The following is a 10,759-nucleotide window of genomic DNA, read 5'->3' on the forward strand; positions in this document are numbered from 1 at the left end:
TGTGTGTGTGTGTGTGTGTGTGTGTGTGTGTGTGTGTGTGTGTGTTCTCCCGGTCTTTGTCTCTCCCAGCCTGAGTAATCTCCTCCCTTCCTAAGAGCTCGCAGCGTTACACGGGGCTACCTGACTGAGACCCGGCATCAGCCTCGGGGTGGGGGCAGGAAGGAGGGACGCCCTGCCCCGGCCCCCTGTCGCCAGCGCACCGCCTCTGCCAGGAGGCAGCGCCCCACCTTTGCGGGTCTTGGGCCCAGCACGTCGGCTCTGGGCCGGACGAGGAGAGTGAGTCTTGAGGGCTGCGTGTCTGCGCGCTCGCGGTCACGCTCTCAGCTCGCTTCAGTGGCTTGGTGTCTCTGTCGGTTTGTCCCTGGGTGCCCCCGGCCTGGCAGCCGGGGAGGGGGAGGGGAAGGGGGAGGCAGGGACAGCGGCGAAGGGTCCCAGGGGGCACCTGAGGATCGAGGGGCTACCCCAAGTGAGGCCAAAATCCCCGAGGAGCGGGGTGACTCTGAGGAGCTCTGTGTGGAAGACACACCTGCAGGGCAGCTGGGCTTCCCGGCCCAAAGGGTGTGCGTATGTGTGTGTGCGTGTGCACGCGTGTGTGGATGTGTGTGTAGTTTGTTTGGCTGGGTGTGTATAGCCGTATGACTGTGTATGGAACTAGCATGGCTGTGTGTGTATGTGCGCACGCGTGTGTGTAGTTCGTGTGACTGTGTATAGCCGCATGACTATGTGTATGTAACTTGTATGACTCAGTGTGTGTGTGTGCGTGTGTAGCCGTGTGACTGCCTGCCTGCCTGCCTGTGGCTGTGCGCTGCCTCTGTGTGTGTGTTGGGGGACTGGGGGAGGCATGTGCCCCCCTGCGCCTGCGGCTGCCCGGCCTTCCTCGTCCTCTCCCCCTCTGTCTCCCCGAAGGGCGATTTCCCCGTAGCTAGATGAATGTTTGCAGACCCCAGAGGTGCGGTTCTCCTGGTCAGAGTGGCGCTATTGTCAGGCATCGAAAGAGCACTGTGGGGCGCCCCGCTAGGAACAGGAAGAAAGTGTAAGGGGGGAGGGTCTTAGCAAGTCCAAAATGAAGGCTGTCCTTCGGAGCATTCTTTTTTTCTTTCCTTCAATAGTGAGCCTTTATTATGCACCTACTGTGTGTGGAACCCATAGCTGGAGGTGGGGGTGGGGTCTGTATGGGAAGCCTTGTTTTTTGTGTAGGTGTGTGGGAAGACCCCTGGACTGGGGAGACCCCGCAACACAATTACCTTGCGAGCTGGAGCAGTAACTGCTGTGTGCCCCTGGGAAAGTCTGTTTCCCTGAATGCGGTCTGTGAAAAGGAGGGACACAACGCTGTGGGATTGGTTCGCTGAGGCTGGGTGACCGTCATCCTGCTGTGTTATACATTTGTAGACTGGGCTGAGCTTCCTGGACTCTGAGCCTGGTGTCTTTGAGTGAGTCTCTTTTTCTGGCCTCAGTTTTCCTCTTCTGTGAACCAGGACAGTAGCATTTCTGACCGTCCATGGACAGGATTAAGGTGAGGACAGGACTGCTGTGTAAGCCACAAAGCAGTGGAGTTAGGAACATTAGGTTGTAAGTGCTGGGATTGATGGTTGGATTAGAGCTCAGCCTCTGAGTGAGGCCCCTTCTAGCTCACAGAGTCCCTGCCTCAGAGAGCTTCCTGTCTGTGACACTGTCTCTGAGATGCTGAGAGCTCTCAGGGATGGCCACCATCAGGCTGTGCCTCTAGGTGAGCTCCAAGCCCTGCCCCCATTTCAGTTACCACCTGGATTTGGCATTTGAACCGATGGGCAAACCTGCACCTCTCCTTCTCCTGTTAGCCTGGTGTCTTACTGGATACTGGTGGGGTTTCTGAATCTCAGCTGGGATGGTTAGAAGCTGGTGACCTTGCTAGATTCACAATGGAATTAAAGGAAGCACCACCCCCCCAACACACACACACACACTGTTCTTTCTGAGGGGAAATGTCCCCTGAGAAGACGCTTGGATCTAATGGCCTGCAGCACCTCCCTTTGGAGACTTCAAGTCCAACCACAATTATTAATTAGTTCCAGGTCCCCAGCTCCACCTAGGAGGCACAAAAGTGAAAGAGAGAGAGAGAGAGAGAGAGACACACACACACACACACACACACACACACACACACAGAGATGCGCAGGGGGGGGGGGGGCGGGAATAGACAGTGGCCTGAGGGGAGGAACCGACAATGACTTGGCCATGAGGTAGAATGAGGAAGAGGCCCCAGCCCATGGACAGGTCCAGAGCAGGGCCTGAAAGGAGACTTGGAGAGGAGAGCTTCCTCTCGAAACTTGGTGGGGGGGGGGGGGGGTCAGGGAGGGTGCTCTGAGCTGGACCTTGAAGTAAGAGAAAGGCTTCCCAGGAAGAGAGGATGATAGAGGGAGGGAGTAGTGGGGGAGCTTCCAAAGGGAAGCCCCTTGAGGGGAGGGCTTGTTTCATCTTCTTTGGACGTCCAGAGGGCAGGTGCCGACCAAACCCTTGTCGTCTGAGGCTTCTGCTACTCCAAGCTCTGAGGGGCCAAGTGCGTTGGAACGTGGCTCCCGGAGCCTAGCCCAGTGCCTGGCACATATGGATACTAGAGTGGGCGAGCGCCAGAACATGTTCAGGATGACCCAGCTCATTCCCAGTCCCGTCTCATGTGCCAGAGGAAGAGCCTGGGTCGTTTCTCCAGGAGGGTGGGCAGGGTTATGCCAGAGAAGGGTGAAGGCTCAGCTCTTGCCGCTGCCAAGATGCTGCTTCATCTCTGGCCTGAGCTGGGGGCCCCTGGGGTTCAAACGCAGCTGACTCTCCTGCCTCCCCCTTCTGGGATCTTTCCCTGCCCTCTGGGAGCTTCTATTCCCAAGGTTTATCTCAGTGTGAATTTCCAAGGTGACAGATATGAAAACCAAAGAGTGTTGATTCCTCCCCTCCTTCCCACCATTACTTTGTGTGCATTAGCCCATTCGAGCTCCATAGGGAGAAGCCTCGAGATCGAATTTGTTTTAAAAGGATGAAATGCCCCCATTAAATTGGAGTGGAAGTCAATGTAGGCTCCGTACAAGGAGCCCCTCCTAGCAGCGACAGTGGGTCCCAGGGAAGAGTGAACCCATCCCAGGAGCCTTTTAGGACAAACCCTTGCCAGGGGTGCTTTGGGTGCGGAGAGGGAGGACGAGGCAAGCCCACTGGTATCCGCGGTCCTTTCTGGCCCTCAGCGACCTGATCCTCGGCTCCTTCAGCCACTCTGTGTCTCACAGCCATGTTGCCTAGCGGCCTGTGGTAGGGCCGTGCTCAACCTGGCATGTTCTGTACTATTTAGCAGAGTTATCCAGTGCCTTCTTTGTGCCCTGGCCAGTGCTCAAAGGGAGCTGACTGCCCAGCCAGAATGAAGATGATTTACCTGCGAATGAGATGTCTTGGTCAGTTCATTAGAGAGGCCAAGAGCTGTGTGAGGTCTGCTGGGGTCCGTTGTTGCTAAGGTCAGGGGAGGAGCGAGGGAGGGGCAGGCATTCTGCTTAAGGTAGCTTGCAAAGGAGAAGGGGAAACATTCTAGTCAGAGGGCACAGCGTGAGCAAAGGTACTGAGGTGGGAAAGGAGCAGGCTGTCGGGAGCCCCGGAAGATTATTGAGCAGAAATGAGCCCATTGCACCAAGTTAGGCAGGTAGTAATGATGTGTGATACTAAGGGTGGTGGCGAGGAGATGGGGGCTCAGGAGACCTAGATCTGAGTCCTTGGTCTGCCATTTACTACCTCTGTGACTTTGGGCAAACTAACTCGTCTCGGGGCAGCTAGGTGGCTCAGTGGGTAGAGCACTGGCCCTGAAGTCAGGTGGACCTGAGTTCAAATCCGACCTCAGACCAAACACTTGATACTTACTAGCTGTGTGACCCTGGGCAAGTCACTTAACTCCAATTGCCTAAAAAAAGTAAATTAAAAAAAACCAACTCATTTCTCTTAACTGCAGTTTACTCACCTGTAAAATGGGGCCAATTAAAAAAAATTTGTTGATGTCTTTTGTTGTTATATCCTCTTCATTTCCAACTCTGCTCCTGTCATACTCAACAAGAAAGAAAGAAAGAAAGAAAGAAAGAAAGAAAGAAAGAAAGAAAGAAAGAAAGAAAGAAAGAAAAGGGACTGTACATGTGGCATGTGGCATGTGGCATGTGGCATTCCACCCCGAAGTCCCCACCTCTGTAAGAAGGGAAGGGATGGCTCCCCATCGGTCTGTTGGGGGGTTTGGCTGTTGTCTGTCGCTGCATGTGCCACCGGTGGTCAGCTCTGCTGACCTCCTCCTGTACCGATTCTCCTGAGACTCTCTTTGCTTCTCTGTACTCATTCCACTCCTTTCTTATAGCCCAGGAGTAGCTGCTCCCATCGCAATTCTCACTGGTCATTCCCTGGCAATGGGCGTCTCCCTTGGTTTTTGGCACCCAAACATGCATCTGTAGGTGTGGTTGGGACCTTCTTGGCCTCCTTGGTCTTTGGCCCCCACAGCAGGACCTCAGGGTCAGAGCTCTGGACACTCGAGTCCCTGCTTTAGAATTCTCCAAATTGCTTTCCTAGTGGTTGGATCTTTCCCAGCCTCACCAGCTGTGTGCGCCTTTGCCTCTTTCCAGGACCTCTCCAACGCTGGCTATTCCCATCTCCTGTTGGGGGCCTGGGGAAGCCTTGGGGCTCTTTCAGTTTTTATTTTTCTCCCTATTAGTGATTCAGCACAATTTTTCATATGATTGTGGATAGTCTGAGAACTGCTTCTAAGCTGGGATCCACTGGGGAACTGAGGTCAATAATTCTGACCTTGCAGACTCTTGGGAATATTCAAGGGATAACTTAAGGAAATGGTAAGCAGCACGTATCAGGCAGTTAAGAAATGGTTATGGAATCATACACAAATCTCTTTGTAATGATAACGGTAATAGAATATTGTCTACATAGGGGCACCCTGAGTATTAAAGGAATGATCTGTCTGCCAGTGAGTAAGTCAGTGAGCTGCCTGTCACTGGAAGTATTCAAACAGTCTGGATGGGCTCATCTATAAGGCATGCTAAAGAAAATATTCTCACCTGGAGGAGATTGTACTAGATTGCCTCTAAGATCCCTCCCAGCCCTACCATCCCCTGCTCTAAGGCCTCTCCCAGCCCTGCCGTCCCCTGTTCTAGGGCCCCTCCCAGCTCTGATCTTCCCTGTTCTTTTCAGTTCTACAGTTCTATCAAATGAGATCATTTAATAACCCTCAGCTGAAGACCTTAAGTGGCAGTAGTGGAAAGAGCAAGGAATTTAGACTCAGAAGGCCTGTCCCACTCTGCCCCTCATTATGCTTTGTGATCTTGGATGGATTAGCTCCTCTATGTGGTCCCCATCTGTAAAATGGAGATAATGCTACTTTTTGATACTGACCTCACAGGGTCTTTCTGCCCTGCAGGCTTCACTGATTGCTACCATTCTTCTTTTTTGCTAGGCAATGGGGTTAAGTGACTTTCCCAGGGTCACACAGCTAGTAAGTGTTATGTATCTGAGTGCAGATTTGAACTCAGGTCCTCCTGAACCCAGGGCTGGTGCTCCTTCCCCTGCACCACCAATCCTCATCCCTTCCTTCTCTGGCCTGGCTCTCTTCCTCTTGAACCTGGGCCCTGCCTGGCCTCCTTCCCGGGCCAGCGACAGGATGCAAGGATGGCTGTGTCTGTGAGAGGCAGCTTTTCTCTCAGGAACCACCGCCTGCCTTTCCCAGGGAGAGCTCAGGATTGGGTAGCAACCAAGATGCTGCGCCCTCAGTCCCTGTGGACAAGCCCAGATGAAAGATTGATGGGAGACTTGGCCGGCTGCTGCCCTGATGAAACCCCGCCGGGCTGGGCTGGAGGAGGGGTACCTGAGGCTTCGTTTCCATCCCGTGTTCACAGGGCTGCTTCCATCAGCTGGAGGCCTCAGAACAGAAGAGTTCAGCTGAGTCACTGTGGGGACTCAACTCTGTCAACAGTTTACTCACCTCGGAAATGGGCAGATTGATGCCGTGTTACCACAAGGGCTGACTAACATTTCCTAAGCTGTTGGAGTGCCCAAAGTCATTTAAAGGGCTTCTGGAACGTCAGAGTGATATCATAACAACCGCAAGAGGATGGCTTTCCTAATGCTCCCTCGGGGTGATGGACCTTGGAACAGAGGCTGTGCCGAGTGGAGCCTTTGGCCTAAAGAGAGCAGAGAAGGGGCCAGAGGAGGGAAGGGGAGAGAGCTAGGCACTGTGCTATCTCATCAGATCCTCACAACAGCGCTGGGAGGGAGGGAGGTGCTGTTACCATCCTCATTTACAGTTGGGGAAACTGAGGCAAAGAGAAGCTTCTTGCTCGGGGTCACAGTGTTTGAGGCAGTCTGATTTGTACAAGAATATTGGGAGTGGCAGTTAGGGGTGGATGAACAAGTGGTGGCCTATGATAGAATCCTGTGGTGCTGTTAGAAGTGATGGAGGGTCAAAGGAACCTGGGAAGACGTGGATGAACAGAGGCAAAGGGAGCGGACCGGGAGGACGTTTATAAAATCACAACCACAATATGAGAAGGCAATTAGCGCTTGTGGCAGAAGCGGTGACTGCCCACGATTCCAGAGGACTGAGGAGGGAGCGCTACTGCCCTCCAGAGACGGAGGTGGTGCGTTCAAGGGGCCCAGTGAGACCCACAGCTCGGGGCGTGGCCAGTGGGGACCTTGTTTAGCTGGAAGTGGTGGTGAGGCCTTATGTCAGATGGAGGGGATTTAGGGGCTGGGGGCAGCAACAAAAAGGAAGGAAAAGAGGCTCATTGAAGTGTTTTTCCAAATGTATAGAAGGAAACAGAGACAAGCAGAACAAGACTGAAGGAATTATGGCACATGTCTACCTTTTTAAAAAGCAAACTGTGCATAGGAGAGACTCACAGTTTCCTGTCCTGTTTGGTATATGGAAATGTTTTCCCTATTCCAGTATTCATTAAGTTCAGAGTGAAAACGAAATCTATAAAGCAAAGAGCATGAAACATGGAATGGCAGAGCTGGGAGGGGCCTGAGAACAGGGGATGACAGAGCTGGGAAGGGCCTTCGAACTTCTCCAGCCCCCTTTACCCTCTCCCCCTATTCTATAGAGAAAGACACCAAAACATAAATGGAGGGAGTAATTTGCCTACAGAGCAAATCTGGGGTAGAAAAGTGGGCTTTTACTGTCCAGGGCTTGTTCCTCAAGGCCCCCTCCTGCTGCCAGGCCCATCCACTGCCTGCCCTGGCTGTGGCAGTGAGGAGTCCACAGCGAGGCGCAAGAAGTGGTCAAGGTCCTCTCCCTCCACCAGGCTGCTGGAGTCTCTTTGTGAGAGCGATCCATCAGAAGGCTGCTGGCTGGCATGGTATGAGGTTCCGGCATTAACAGAGAGAGAGCATTGCTAATGAGGTTCAATTCCTTGGAGGTGGCTAATGGGACCTGTCCCCTCTAATGGTGGAAGTGAGTCCAGAGCCAGGGGAAGGGCATCAGCAGATGTGAGGGAGGGAGGGAGGGAGGGAAGAAGGAAGGAGGAAGAGAGGAAGGAAGGAAGGAGAAGCAGCTGTTGCCATCCCACATCCTGGGGCCCGCGAGCTTCCTCTGGACTCTCGTGTGCGTGTGGTCAGAAAGGTTGATTCTTGCGTGTGTGTGGCTGCCGCTGTAGGCTGAGAGAGCCCAAGATGCTAGACCAGAATGGGTCCGAGGCCCACCCTCTAATTTTTTTCTGATGGTACAGGGCACACATCACATAGTCTGAGCCAGAGGACCTAGCCTGAGTTTCATTCCTGCTACTTAGGTCATCGTGGGTCAGTCCCTTCACCTCTTGCGGCCTGTAAAATGAGAAGGTTGGTCTAGAAACAGCATTAGCCCAGAATTAGGGCTTCAAAGGCCCTTTCCAGCTCTAAATCTGTGAATCTTAACAAATAGAAAACTAAATGGTGGAACCCTGGGTTTGCATGAAAGCCCATAGCACAGGTCCCAAAACTCTGCCTTTGGAAGAGGGCAGGGGTGTGTGCGTGTGTGCGCGCGCGTGCTCAACCTGGACAAGTCACCTCTCGCCTTTGTGACTCAGTTTCCCTGTCGGTAAGAAGAGCATGGTCACTGACCTCTGAGGTCCTTGAAGCTCCACACCCTGTGGGCATGAACAGGGCTCAGCACAAACATGTGCTCCAATGGAAATAAGCCTAACTGAGGATTCTAACCCAAACCCTAATTGCGCTGTAGCTCTGACACTGCCTGCGTGACTGTGAGTGAGTCAAGTCTCCTCTCTGGGTCTAGGTTTCCTCACCTGTAAATGAGGAGGTTGGACTAGCTGGCCCTTCCAGTCTTAGGTCTGGGCACCTTTGAGAAAAGAAAGGAGGGAGGATGGAAGGAGGAAGGAAGGAAGGAAAGAAGGAAGGAGGGAGGGAGGGAGGAAGGAAGAGAGGAAGAGAGGAAGGAAGGAAAGAAGGAAGGAAGGAGGGAAGGTGGGAGGGAGGAAGGCAGGCAAGTGGGCAGGCAAAGGATGCTCTAGAAGGGGTCAGCTATCCCAACCCCCTCATTTCACAGAGAAAATACTGAGATGTAGAGGCTTGTCCAGGCTCACACGGGGAGTAACCTTCAGAGGTCTGATTTGAACCCTGGTCCTCTGACCTCAGAGCCAATGAGATAGACAGGCAGGCCCATGATGCTTTGGCATTTCTCCAAATTATCTGTTGAATATTAGTTAGATACTCCTAGGAAAAGGCCTGCCCCCAGCGACCCTTCCCTGTCCAGCCCACTGCCCACACCCCATCTGCCGGAGGAATCCCTAGGACCGGTCATGAGCTCTGGGCTAAGGGTCAGGACTCCTAGACCTGACACTGACCTGCGCAGGTGACCTGGATGAGGGCACTTCCCTTCTTGGTTGGAATCTCAGTTCCCCGAGGAAGATCTAGCCCTGGGTAGAAGCAGCACCAAGGTCCATTCTTGCTCCTGAGAAGGAAAAGCACGAGACAGAACCCTCGGGGATGATGAGCCATCTCTGAAAGGGGGAGAGAGCGGTGGTCTCGTCCTCACTGGAGGGCAGCATCAGCCTGAACTCTTGGGAGGTCCTTGGGATCCCTCAGCTCTGAGCTTCTGCCATCCTCGGACATGATCACTGGCTTCTCCAACACCTACCCTGCTTCCCCTGCCCCCACATCGCTGGCTGCCCCCTCCCTCTGCAGGAGTCACCTAAAATTGATTTCATATGTGGTATGTGTGTGTTTACACATGTGCATGCTGTCTTCTCCGATGGTGCATCAGCTTCTTGAGCCAGGGGCTGGTCCATGTCTGTGGCACCTGTGCCAAGCCAAGTGCTCATTGCCCAGGAGGTCTTTGACTGATTCGTCCTGGTGGGGTGGGAGATAGAGAAGCCCACGGTGGGGAGAGGACTCACTCTCTCTCATCCAGCAAGACAACCTTGGGACCTGGGAGGCAGAGTGGGGCAGTAGGAAGAGATTTGGCTTTGGAACTGGAGGACCCTGGTTCAAATCCTGTCCTTGTCACTGGTATTAACTGTGTGATCTTGGGTGCGGTGCCTTCTCGATCAGTCACTAAGCATTTATTAGACACCTAGAACATCTTCTTACACATTGCTTCTCCACTGCCTACTCTTCTAATCACTGCCTCCAGCCTCCGCAGCTTCCATCTGTCAGCTCCGGGCATTCTCTCTGGCCTGGGATGCTCTGACTGCTGACCCCTTGGTTTCCTTTAAGACCCAAATAAAATCTCACCTTCTACAGAAAGCCTTGCCCTTCTTAATCTTAATTCTTCCCTCTGAGATTATCCCCAATTTAACACATGCGTGTGTGTACACAGATATAGGTATGGATATGAATAGCTTGTTTGCAGGTTTTCTTCCCCATTGTATCCCTATCTCTTAGCACAGTGCCTGGAACACAGTAGGCACTCGATAAATGGTGGTTGACTTGATGACTATTGTGCCAGACCTATGCTAAGCTCTGATGATACAAAGAAAGGCAAAAACCAGTCTCTGCCTTCAAGGAGACTACAGACTAGTGGGGAAGACATTGTGTAACAACTCTGTACAAACAGGCTATGGAAAGAGCAGATGGAATCTGCTGAATCTGAGAAGGGAAGTCATTTGCTGTGGAGATGGAGGTGGCAAGAAAGGCTTCCTTCAGTAAGTGGGCCTGAACTGGGTCTGGAAGGAATCCAGGCAAACCAAGAGGCAGAGGTAAGGGGGAACAGTGTTCTCGGCACGGGGGACAGTCAGTGGAGAAGCGGAGCAATGAGGATGAAGGCTTGTGTTTGAGGAATAGCAAGAAGGCTGGTGTGAGCAGACCATAGAGTGTCTGTGGGGGAACAAAGGATAAGGAGACGGGGCAGGTTATGAAGGGTTATGAATGCCAAACAGAGGACTTTGTACTTGACCCCAAAAACCACGGGAGCCACTGGAGTTTGCTGAGTATGGGGTGACATGGTCAGACTTGCAATTTAGGAAAATCACTTTAGTGGCTGGAAGGAGAATGGACTGGAGTTGGGGAGACTTGAGACAGGCAAACCACCCCCTCCCCCAGCAAGTTATTGCAATAGTCCAGATGTACCATGCTGTGGGTCTGTTCTAGGGTGGGGACAAGAGAAAAGGGGGAATATTGGAGAGATACTGGAGAGGTAAAATCCATGAGAGATGTTGCAGAGGTGAGATCAACAAGAGATATGGCAGAGGTGAAGCTGCAGGGGGTAAAACTGACAAGAGATGTTGCAGAGGTGAAATCCAACAAGAGATGTTGCAGAGGTGAAATCCAACAAGAG

General features: G+C 52.7%; 1 protein-coding gene across 2 annotated transcripts in view; it reads left to right on the plus strand.

The window, feature by feature from the left end:
* Nucleotides 1-10,759, plus strand: part of PRR5 (proline rich 5) — a 51,309-nt gene that overhangs the window by 392 nt on the left and 40,158 nt on the right. The gene's annotated exons all lie outside the window — the stretch shown is intronic.

The sequence above is a fragment of the Vombatus ursinus genome, unplaced genomic scaffold, assembly GCF_900497805.2.
Source record: "Vombatus ursinus unplaced genomic scaffold, bare-nosed wombat genome assembly UNPS02010394.1, whole genome shotgun sequence".
NCBI classification, from domain to species: Eukaryota; Metazoa; Chordata; class Mammalia; order Diprotodontia; family Vombatidae; genus Vombatus; species Vombatus ursinus.